This window comes from Excalfactoria chinensis, chromosome 4 (assembly GCF_039878825.1).
Source record: "Excalfactoria chinensis isolate bCotChi1 chromosome 4, bCotChi1.hap2, whole genome shotgun sequence".
Lineage (NCBI taxonomy): Eukaryota > Metazoa > Chordata > Aves > Galliformes > Phasianidae > Excalfactoria > Excalfactoria chinensis.
In genome coordinates this window covers 3,480,366-3,493,300 of record NC_092828.1, presented here as the reverse complement: position 1 = coordinate 3,493,300, position 12,935 = coordinate 3,480,366, and the positions used below count along the sequence as shown (strand labels likewise).

Here is a 12,935-nt window from a genome sequence, read left to right as displayed (position 1 = left end):
GGTTCTTTACATTTCTAAAGTAATTTGTTAAGTCTTTTATGCCTGTATTCTGTTTCCAGAGGATTAAAGAAGAAATTTCACTGCCAAAAGAGGAAGAAAATAAATGTGCAGATGTAGCAATCTTGTAAAACCTAGAATTCTGATAAAAGAAATAAAATAAAATTAAAAAAAAAATCACATTATCATCAAGAAAAAGAATAATGTCCCCAACTGTCCCAAGTCTGTTCCTACAGAGATTAAAAGGACAATGATACAACTCCTACATGACTGCTTTCAACTGCCTATAACAACAGACCGGCTTCAGTTCCACTCATTTGATTATGGGCTTAGGATTATTTCACGCCTGTCTCTTGATTCCAGTATTTGTTGATGTTAGGCATTTCTTTTCAAGGTGAACACAAGCTTTTTTTTACTTAGAGCTGCGAGAAAAAGAACGGGTCCATCACTACAAAGTAAAGCATCAATTGGGATTAAAACTGTAGAAATCACATTTTTTTCGAAACACTTGCCAACTACATAAGGATGCCCAAACTGACTTTGTGCCAGGTGGCTTTGGCTAACAGATGGAATGGTGTATTTCTTCACTCTTCATAAACCAAGCTCCATTCCAAATACTGTGAGCCAGAAGTATCTAAATTGATGATTGACAGTTACATATGCCTAATAATTAATTAAACCCTAACTACAAATTGCATTAGGTCCTTGGAGCACATAAGAGAAAAGAAAATGCATGATGGTGCCTTTACAGTAACATCTTGAAATCAGGGCAGCTAAAAATAATGGTATGAAAAGATGCAGTACAAACAATAGAGTTTTTGTGGCAAGTGTCTTAGAAATGCCTAAAGCCGGAACACTGAAAATTGTTCCTATAAGACTGTTTTTTCAAAGCTCACCGACTAAAATCAACCAGTAGTTGTGACGAGATCTAGCAAAGGTATGATTGTGTCAAGTGGTAATGAATACAGCAAGAGTAAATCCAGCATAGTCTCAAAGCTTATAAGTAGATTAACTGTGCTGAGGAAGCATTTCAGATTAATGAATGCGACAAGTCATCAGTCGTTTTCACACTCAAAACTAAAAAGCACAATAAGTCTACAGTGGAGCTGACCTCCTCCCATTAAATATTTCCCTAAACATCTGCAAACAACACTTGAGTTTCCAGCCCATGCAATGACCCTCATCAAAATTTCTTGAAGCTGAGAATAACAATGAATCCATTTCCCCGCCTGCCATGGAAAAATAGCAATTAATTAAAAAAGAACAATGACAACACCAATAAAAAAACAGCACAAAATGAGAAAAGCTTTTTGTCATACTATATTAATAACCCTATTTCTCGTATCACAAAGCTGTGCCAGAAACACTGATTTAATAAGCACTGCAAAGCAATTACCATGCAAATAGTAGTAGCCAGTAATTTATTATTATTATTATTTTATTTTTTTTTAGTAAAGTCCTTGTTTTGGCTAGCAGACCACAGCAGCGGATCCCAATAAGGTTGGATAATTGCAAGATATTTCAAGTGTCTAAATAGTTGTGACACCAAACATATGAAGCAACAGTTTTTTGCACCGGTCTGTTGGTCTCCTTGCAACTTCAATCATGGACAGCTGAAGGAGCAAACAGAGGAAGAAGTCAGACAGCAAAAAGAGAACTGAAGCAAAGGGAGGGAAAGTGTTTAGGAAAGTGCTCTTTTGTCAGTGACACTAGCTAAGTTTACACTGCAGAATAATTCAGATTTTAAGCCTCCTATTAGGAAATAACACTCCCACGCTAACTCCTTCCTTTGCCCCAGCCTTCATAAGAGACATTTTATTTGAAGTAACCAAGTCAATTATTTTAAGCAACATACAACCATCTATCTATAGCACAGAACTGAAAACTTGCATAGATTATGCTAAAGTACATGTTCAGCTTTAAAGATTGCCTGACAGTTTTCTTGTCCTGGACTGGAGCTCTCGCCTAAGTCACTTCATTTCCTACTTCTTCATTTCACTCACAGAAAATCTCACACCAGAGTGCTGTGACACTCACTACGAACATTTATTATACAGTGAACAGTCAAAGTATGACTGTTAACGTTCCTTCAGCACAATACAATAGGGTGATATGATTAATGATGGATGTTTGGACTGGATGATCTGGGAGGTGTTTTCCAACTTTGACGACTTTATGATTTCTGTAAACAGAATGGTCAGAGAAGAGATTTGGCTGTGTGCTATCTCTAAAACTAAAAGTAGGTTAAGATTTAATTTGCAAATACAGGACAGGACTCAGTATTTTTTTCTAATTCTAATGTTGTAGGATGGTGATTAAATGGCCAAAACATGGTGTAAGAAAACTTTGCTTTGTTTCCCTCACCACTTAAAATTTAGATGCTTCCACATAGGTTGTTTCTACATAGGTCATCCCCTGTTTATTTCCATGGAAACAACAACAGATATCATGTGGAGGAGTTAAATGACACACTCTTATTTCATAGGCACTTCCATGTCAGATGTCATTTTGTCAGACAGCACCTCTGCTGCCATCTGTCACACAGCAACAAAATGTAACAGAATATTGCTAGGAAGGTTCAACCCTTACTTCTACAGTGCCAGCATCCACTTCTGACATCATAGGCCAACATAACATATAGGAGGCATTACTTTCAGAGCAGCTTTCATAATTAACAGACAAAGTGCTCCAAATATAGAAACACATTTCTGTGCATCTGATGATGAGAAAAAGGAAATTAACACTATCACATGTTCTGAAACTATGAAATATTTTGAGGAGGAACAAAGGAAGATGTTTTAACTTTCTAGTTAAAATGATGCATATACAACTATTGACACTGTTGTGCTCAAGATTAAGTACAAATTGAATCTGTGATTTCATGTACAGAAATAGGTAAGCTATGGAATGCAATTTCTATCTATAAATCATTTTGCTATAACCTTCTACTTCAACACTCTTGAATAGGAAAATGTAACTGAAGTTATTTTAGTTAAAGGCTGTACAAAATAAATCCTTGTGGCAACACTCATCTGTCAGGGGATTTGATGTTCTCCATAGTACTTGCTGGTATTAAGCAAGAAATCTCTCATTTCTAACAGACTTTGTTATTGATATGCATGATCTAAGTAGTTTATTATTTTTAGTAAAGCATGAAGTGATATGTCAACAAAATCCACAAAATAAAGGAAACTGCATATTACAAAATCTAAAATATCGAACTCTTGTACAACACAACTACTGACAGTTGTGTTGTTGTAGATATAATAACATGGCTAACAATTAAACAATATCTGGATGTTGTGTTGAGAGACATGGTTTAGTGGGAGCTACTGGTAATAGGTCAACGGTTAGACTGGATGATCTTTTAGGTCTTCTCCAACCTTGGTGATTCTATGATTCTATGATTCTATCTCCTAGGAAACCAGGACAGGAAAATATACCTTAGTCAAGTGTAACATCCCTGGACAGACATAGGAATTCTCATATAAGCAGGCCCAGCAGAAGCCATGAAGACCACTGAAAAGTTTCTAAAACAGTATCTATCTAAAACAGATAAAGAATTTTACACAAAAATTTCAGACCATTTGAGATGGTTAGAGAAAATGCCATCAGATTTCTAGAGCTCTGAGCACTACAAGACTAAATAAATTAAGAAGCCAGGTAATGGTAAATAGAAGATGCTATGTGCTGTAATACAAGTTAATGCATAACCTTAGTGCCTTTAATACATATGACTAATCTAATATAAAAAGAAGCTATGTAGCCTTCAAAATAATAATAATAATAAAAAAAAATATTTCCCTTAGTTTTCTTACATCTCAAATAACCTTACCTTGTCCTTTATTTTATGATATCATGTTTGATAAAGGTATTAATACTTCAGCATTTTGCAGTCTGAATCTGCCTGATTTTCTCAGTAATTCTTCAGGCAGAACGGCAGTTGACATGACAAAATCAAGAACACATCTAGCATTTCTGACAAACCTACATCAAAATACATAGCACTGACTCTTTACCTTTGCCAAGAAGTAGGAGTATCCACAGGCAAAGAACCAAGTATCAGACACGACTTTTAAATATACAGTATTGGTGCTTAATAAAGCACTGTCTATACCTGAACTTAGCATGGATACTCAGAGCTTGCATGATTATATTGCTGGACTGATTCTGTCTCGTAGGTGATATTGCTGGACTGATTCTGTCATTGTTAGATTAAATATGATTTTTCAGCATAATTTTTTGTATGACTTCCTCTCCAAGCATGGATCAATTGCTGTGTTTTCACAGAAAATGGAAGTTGCTGTGCCATTAACTTCTGAAATCATAATGTATGTAGATGAGTTGATTAAACTCCACACTGCAAGACCCTTGTAGGAAGTAAAGTAAATTACGCATAGAAGGAGCTCACTTAGAATTCTTCCTATTTAGGTTTTTGTAGCAATCTGTTTATTTCCATACCTGTCCTGAGAAACTGGTACCTCAACCAAATTATTTTTAAAGTCTGATTTATAAAAGATTGAAAAGTATACCAGTAATGTAAAGAAAACATAACCTTACAAGGAGGTGATACAAGACAACCATCATGGCTTCACCAAGGGCAAGTCCTGCATGAACAACACAGTGGCCTTCTATAATGACATAAATGCATCAGTGATCAAGGGAAGAGCCACTGATGTCATCTATATCAATGCCAGTAAGGTCTTTGACACAGTCCCTTTATAACATCCTTCTCTCCAAATTGGAGAGATGTGGTTTTGATGGATAGACTGTTCAATGGATGACAAACAGATTACAAGATTGTACACAGCAAGTGCTCAAGAATGCGTCAATGTCCAGATGGAGATTGGTGTGAAGTGATGTCCCTCATGGGTCAGTACTGGGACCGCTGCTCTTTAACATCTTTACCAGCAACATCGACAGAGGGATCAAGTGCACCACAGCACAGGTATACTTGTAAAATGCAAGGCCGAATGTATCCTAATACTGGGATCCTAAATAACCTTGTTGTTGTCCAGTTTTGCTTTCAGTGACCACCTATGTTAGAAAGTGGTTGATAACTAATAAAGGATTATAGTATTCTTCTGCAACTCTGTGTAAGAGGTTGACTTTAGCAGAAACAGATTTCATTGCATATCAGAGCCATCAATGAAGAAAAAAGCCCAAACCAAACAAGAAACAAAATTCGGCCATGGAAGAATGCATACATCCCATCAGATAGGACAGGAGTTTGCTGAAAATGACTTTTGAACTCCCAGAGGCAGCCATAATTTCAGCAGCAGATTCCACCCAAATTACTGAAATCACCTCCAGCAAGGTCCTTTACCTCCAACTGACTGTGATACAAGTTTCCACATCAGGGCTCAGGCGTTGTTACATTCTAAATTCATACCCTACTTTAGAGTAATTTCTTCATGAAGTAAGCAATGTCTTCTGAAAGCACGGATTTGTTTAATGTTAAAAAGATAAAAGACTCCCTTGTAATGAGGTACTGCCATTGCCGTATGACTGAACTAAATTTCACTGAATACTTTTTTCAAGCACAATACAATTTCAGCTCATCTAAATAGCCAGTAGGATTGCATCAAATGATAATCGCGGGATCAGAATCCATATTCTAGACAAAAGTAGCTCTGCAAAAGACATGTAGCTTTCACATCTAATGCAATGGAAACGGTTCAAGAATTCTACGTGTCTACAAAAAGGCAAAAAAGTGATCAACTCAATTTGCAGCAAGATACATTCGGTTTATGTATTAGAAAGCATTTTCTAGCTCTAAATTCAATTTGACACAGAAGCTGAAATACATTTTATTTGTGCCAATTTTTACTTTTGCATTTTAATCCATTATTACAACTGAACTGTATCAGAACTCTTCCAAGTAACTGTCCACATTATACTGCTTTTTAGGAATAACAAGCACACTTTGTATTTAACACTGTGAAACTAACATCTTTTTTACTTACTGTCATCTCATCAATTTACTTAAACTTTTTTATATGCATAAATAACTAATGGCACATAGAAACCAGTGGGATATATCCATGCATGCATGCACATTCGTAAGTTTTTGACAGAATACATACTGACATTTAATGAAACCATTAAATTGGATTAAGGTAATCTGCAGGGAACAACCCTAAAGCTGGAACATAGAAATCCATACACTTTGAATAGTACAAACACCTGTCCCATGCCAAACTCCTGAAACTGACAGCACTGGCAGACCATTACTAAGTGATGTTGAAAGTCAGAGTGAAAATTTGACATAGGAACAAGGAAGACACTAGTTTAATTTTGTTCACCCGCTGGTTTATAAATTGGATGTGTTTGATCTCTGCATTTTTCATTTACTTGTCATTTCAAGACTTTTTGTTCTTCTGGTAGTTTAAAGAAGAAAGATTGTCAGGAGAAAGTGTAGGTATCATTAACTCAGTTTTTTTGTATTCAGAAAAAGAACTCATCATTTAACACTTCCAGATGAGTTCCTCAAGTGGGATAAGGTACAGTTTAATTGAAAGATCACAGAATCATGGAACAGCTTGGGTTGGAAGGGATCTCAAAGCCCACCCAGTTCCAAGCCCTGCAGTGGGCTGGCAGCCACCCATCAGCTCAGTCCCCATCCAACCCGGCCTTGAGCACCACAGCCTGAGCACAGCCTGGGCATCCACAGCCTGAGCCAGGGTCTCACTGCCCTTTAAGTAAATAATATCCTCCTAACATCTAAGTCTCCCTTCTTTTAGCTCAAAGCCATTTCCCTTCATCCTATCACTATCAGACCACATAAAAATGTACTTTCCCCATCGGACTGTAAGTTCCCTTTAAGCACTGGAAGGCTCCAATGAGGTCTCCCCAGAGCCTCCTCTTCTCCAAGCTGAACAAGCCCAGTCCTTTCAGTCTTTCTTCATAGGAGAGGTGTTCTAGCCTTTTGACCATCCCCATGGCTTTCCTCTGGACCCATTCAAACATCTCTGCATCCTTCTTGCACTGGTGTTCCCAGGCCTGGACACAACATCTTTATATTTTTGCTCTCTAATATATTATATGCTCCAAGTTTAATAACTTGTTATTTAGCATCTAAAATGATAGAAGAAAATAACTGAGAGCAACTGAAGAAGCTATTTAGCAAATTTTCCAACAGCAAGGCAAAATCATTTGTATCATTCACAATGTTTGTTCAGTCTACTATCAAAAGCCTATGCTGATAAGGGTTTTTCAGCACCTTCAGTGGCGAATTCTCTGCTGCTAATTGTATAATTCCAATCTGGAACTTTTCTGCTACAAAGTTATTCCAGAACTACTTTTCCTCTCCACAAGGAAAATAAAATCTGTTTATTCCATTGTGCTTTGCAGCAGCCTCCTACATAGTTCACAGAGAAAAAACGGTAGCAATATTCACTTTCCCAGACTAAATAAAACTAGTTCACTCAATCTTCTCTCTTCAGTCACACTTTATTCCAGGTTTTTGCCCTTATTTTTACCCCCCTCTTCAATCCGTTCACATCTTTCTTGCAGTCTGTAGCCCACATTGTCACAGTATTTTAGCACAGGTCTTACAAATACAGGTGGGTAATACATTCTGTTTATACACAGCTGACCTATGAACATGTTATTATGCACAACTCACCTACATCCTATTTCTACAGAACCTCTAATTCCTTAACCAAATGCATGTTTTTTTTACATGACAATGTATATTTTGTCATGCAAGACTAAAGGATGATAAGTAGAAGATTAAGAAATGTATTCAGAATTTTGTTTTCATGTGTATAAATACTGAAACAGTGCATATACATGTTTATAAGTATTTAAAACCAAAACATTTTTTCTCATCACATTCCATGTTCTATTTCATTAATAAGTCAACTGTACCCATCAAGTTCAATCCTCTCAATGCTTTAAATGCCTCAAACTCCTTTCTTTTAAGAAGCCACTTTTCTTTTAATGAAGCAACTCATTTGCCTAGATTGGTCACACATAAATACATTTGCACAAGCAGAGTCGTTAATTTATCTGCCTATTTCAGCGAGAAACTTAAACACATTTCACTGGAGATATACTCTGAGTGACCAGAAATAAGTTAGTCAGCCAATATAAATTGATAAATTCTTCTACTCATAAAATACAGTCTGGAAGTATAATGTATCAGAAAGCACTCTCTAAAATTAATTTAAGACAATTTAGTTTCAGAAAACAGTTTAGTCATCAAAATGAAGATATATCAGATAAGACAGTACTAATCAACATCAGTTTTAAAACAACACTGAAAACTTATTTATTGTTTATTATTTATTTATTTGCTGCTATATGAAGATGAGTTTAATTTTCATAGCTTTTCTGGATAGTGGCAGCTCTGCTGACAGCACCACAGTGCTGTGTCTGGATGGGACCCAAGTACACTGACATTTGATGAACATTACAGAGCTGAAAGAAACTATATTAATTATTATGGAAAGTCAAAACTGTCTTCAGAATATGTCAAAGAAAATCAGGTAATTCTCTACTGCGTAGAACATGGGGTTAATTTATACTCCATATATTAAGTACTAATTGTTGTTGTATGCCCATTTTAATTAAACAAATTAAAACAAAGATCATGCAGATGATGATCATGCAGATCATCACAGATAATGCATTTTACAAGAATTTGAATATTATGAATTTCATGCCATGATAGGTGGCCAACAAGAAAGCAGTAAAGGACCTTTTTATAAGGGCAGGTAGCGACAAGATGAGAAGTGGCTTTAAACTGGAAGAGTGTAGCTATAGACTAGATATTAGGAAGAAAGCCTTTACTGTAAGGTTGGTGGGATACTGGAACAGGTTGCCAAAGGAGGCTGTGGATGCCCGCTCCCTGGAAGCAATCAAGGTCCAGGCTGGATGGGGCTGTGAGCAACCTGGTCTAGAGGGATCTGTCCCTGCCTATAGCAGGGGGTTGCAACTAGATGTTCTTAAAAGTTTCCATCCAACCCAAATCATTTTATGATTCTGTGATTTCTATTATTCAAAGCCCACTGCAACAAATGGAAAGACATCATGTGTTAGCAAGCCTAAGATCAGCCTCAAAGGTAAATAGCCACAAAGGTATCTTTTAAACTTGCTGGTGTTGTCACTAATTCTCTGTGTTTCTCTCTCTCTATATTTGTTTGTTTGATTTGTTTGTTTTAAATTATCCTTTTCTGTTCCCAAGACTAAGGACAATGGTCTCCTTCCATTCTTCTGTACTTTTATCTCACACCAAGTTTGTATGAGAGTACTCTTCCTTATTTTACAGCATTTAAACTACTTTCATTCCACCACATTTCTCTCGACTGAAAATCTTTTCCCCCCATCTTATATTATTTTAACACCTGGCACCCATGTGTCTTGCTCAGCTCTCACTTATCTTCAATGTCTCCTCTTCCCGATTAGCAAAACCATCTTTACATGAGTCCTCATGAAATGATCCCTCACTATTTTCCTCTACAGCAAACATCATTTTAATTGCTCCTATCTATCAACACCCTTGTTTTGCTTTCTTCATTTTTCTCTAACTCTTCTTCTTCTTTTGTGAATCTGCTGCATGCATTCCTTGCAGACGTTTTGCACACCCAAGGCTCCCAAAACTAATGTAAGACTTAAGCCTGTGAACACTGGAAGTTTTCCATTATGTAAATGAATCCAGAGAATTAATCTAGAGATGTACTATGAATGAAAATACTTACATATATGCACTTATGTGTATATATATATATATGCGCACATATATATAGGTATATATACTGGATATTATTTTTGTACACGTATATATGAGTAACCACAGCCTGAGAATTCTTGACTTTTTCATTGCAGTTACTCTTAAAAATGATTACTCTATGGGAGCTGATACAAATGCTGATTACCACACTTTGGAAATTTTATTTTGTATATTCAGGATTAAATATATTTTTATGAACATTATTTTTTAACTACCTCATTTTCAGATTTTAGAGCAAGGTCTGCCAAGAGATTGAATTCAATCAATTTATTTGGGTTATCACATGAGTAATTTCTATAAACCATTCTTCTATTTCACATAGACACTCCAAAACAGCAGCAGTTAATTTCTTAGTTTCAATGCAATCATCAGCTGAATTATCACAGCCTTGATACTTTAATATTTGGTTTAGTACAAACAGGGTAAGTATGATCCTCCAGTCAGTCATTCTCGTATAAATATATTTGTGCGTGTGTGTGTACATATGTGGGTGTATATAAATGTATATATATGTATATAGAGAAGCATATACACAGAGATAGGTATACACATTCCTGCTGATCAATATTTCTGTTCTAGCTATGTTGTTTCCTGATAGCCAGGCTAAACTTGTTGTGTCACTTGAATGACTTGTACTGTTTTTACGATCTACTGTTATCTGAATTCTTTGGAGTTCTTAAAATCAATTTTACCAGTGAAACTATGGGTCTGCCCACCACACTAAAATTAAGAGTCTGTATGATAAAAATAGAGACTACGCTTTGTTTTAATTCCTTAATTACTTCTCTATTTTTATTTAGCCAATAGTGCTGTTCTGCTTTTTGGTTCTGCCTATACAAATATGTAACCTTAGTGAATGCTAAGCAGTGATTATTAGGCAAAATTTGCCCAATATCACAAGCAGATTTCCCATCCAGATAATAATCCAGCTGCTAAAAACAAGCATGTGCTCCTTTGCTGGGATCTCTACATACCAGAACATTTTTCTTTTTGACATGTCAGCAGCCAAACTAACAAGACATTGGTGACAAATGATATACTTAACCCTCCAGAAAAGGATCCTGACTTGTTCTTTAGGACAGTTTTCATTTTTATGTCTGAAAGGCCAGACAAAGACACATTACCTTGCAAGGAAAGTGATGATGCAACAGCAACGTCTGGAAATGATTCTCATTCCTCTGGAGTGTTTTTGTCTTTTTGTTTGATTGCTTTTTGGGAAGGAAGGAGACATATGTAGACTGTAATAAATATCTAATCTATAATGGCAAGATTGTCTTAAATTTCTCAAATGCTGTTTCCCTAATTCAGTAGGACAGACAGATTAGATAGGTTTTCAAGAGTCTGGAAAAAAACAAACCTGCACAGATGTCATTAATATGTTGATATAATGGTAAAGTCAAATGGAATAGGTCCAGACGAGACCTTTGGAGGCAAGTTAGTTTGTTCATTCTTTTCTGACCCTATGACTACTGGGACTATTTCCCTCTGAATATCAGAGTTTGCTCCAGTTACAAGTTTTACATAAACAGAAATGCAGGGAAGAAGTCTTGTCAAAGACTAACTTAGCAAGAGATGTCATTCTGTGAGGGAGTTAATTTTCACAGATGCATAAAAAATGAACCAGAAGATATCTGCAAAGTCATCTAGCCCTTACACAACTCCCAGAGAAGGTAACAATATGCTTCTATTGATTTCAGTGTAAGGTTTATTAATTCCATTACCAGAAAATTATGTTTAGCCATAACTAAGCTGGTCAAGGTAATTATATCCTTTGCTTTCATGAAGCCCTCGTTCTGTATGTGTCTTGACCTTCTTAATCAAGACAATGCTGATCTTCAGCTCTAACCTTTCTTTGATTCATCTCATTTCTCATCACTGGAACGAACAGTTACATAATCAACCTCAACAATTTATCTCTTTCTTTTTTTTTCCATATCCGTGCTTTTCAAACACCTACATACATATCACATCCCCCTTAGTTGCTCTAGATTCAATGTTTTAACTAATTCTTCATGACAGGATGTTAGTGTTCAGGATTTCTGAGCCTTAAACAGCTCCAGAGATCGCCAAATGTAATATTCAAGCATCTTCCCCATTATTACATAGGAAATTGTAGAAAAATGATTGTAGGGAGGGAGCGATCCAGCTGCTCTTACCTAAATTTCTGAGAACGGCCTTCTGACCTCCTCTTTTGTTCTATGAAGCTTGTTTGTTCTCCTTTGTTTTGAAAGGTGCAACTACAATGAAGGCTTACATGAAAATTAAATTCTACCTTCTTCATTGCAGCAGGAAAGGCTAGGAAACCAAGGTACAGTAAAGGAGCTCTTGACAAATATGTGCTGCCTAATTTCCCTTTCCTTCAGTAACATAATGGAAATTGTGAGGTTTACGGGAGCTTTCCAAGGGCTCCTGAAAAGTACAGCAGATACTTCAAATTTACTTTAACTTAAGAATTAGATCGTCTTTAAATAGTGTACAGGTGGATGAAATAAATGTATGCTATTACAGGAACAAGAAACAAAACTGTGAAAATAAATTGGATTTATTATTTAAATCACTGCAATGTATTGCCAAATAATTTTATATGTGCATCTTGAGAAAACAGAATATATATGTATATATATATATATGTGTGTGTGTGTGTGTGTATATATGTATGTATGTATGAAAAACAAACGAACAACCAAACTGAACAAGCCAGGCCACACAGGTGGAAAACTGACATAATTACATTTCTTTTGTCAACTGTAAAACTACTATTATCAACTTGTAATTCAGCTGAGCTGATGATAGATTTCTTTTCATCATCACTGATTTATGAGCTTACCTTGTCAACATTTTACCCCTTCCCACATTATTTATACAAGCTTATAACATTATATATATATATATATATATATATATATATATATATATATATGTATGTATATATATAATATTATATTATATATATTCCCAGGTGGAATATAGTAATTTATTCTTCTTATATTTGAGTAAAAGGAGTTTTGCAAAAGCAAATGAATGGTTGGATCAGTAACCAGCACATCACTATTGAGCATGTGGGTAATAAAATGAGCAGTAATTCATCTAGTAGATTATCACATCAATCCAAACAGAGGTGTTCTATAAGTATCTATCTCCTGTGATTACAAGATGTCAGCTGCAAATGAAATATTTCATATACTATGGTAAAAAACTAAGA

General features: G+C 35.7%; 1 protein-coding gene across 1 annotated transcript in view; it reads right to left on the bottom strand.

The window, feature by feature from the left end:
• CTNNA2 (catenin alpha 2) overlaps positions 1 to 12,935 on the bottom strand; it is a 441,905-nt gene that overhangs the window by 155,784 nt on the left and 273,186 nt on the right. The window lies entirely within an intron of this gene.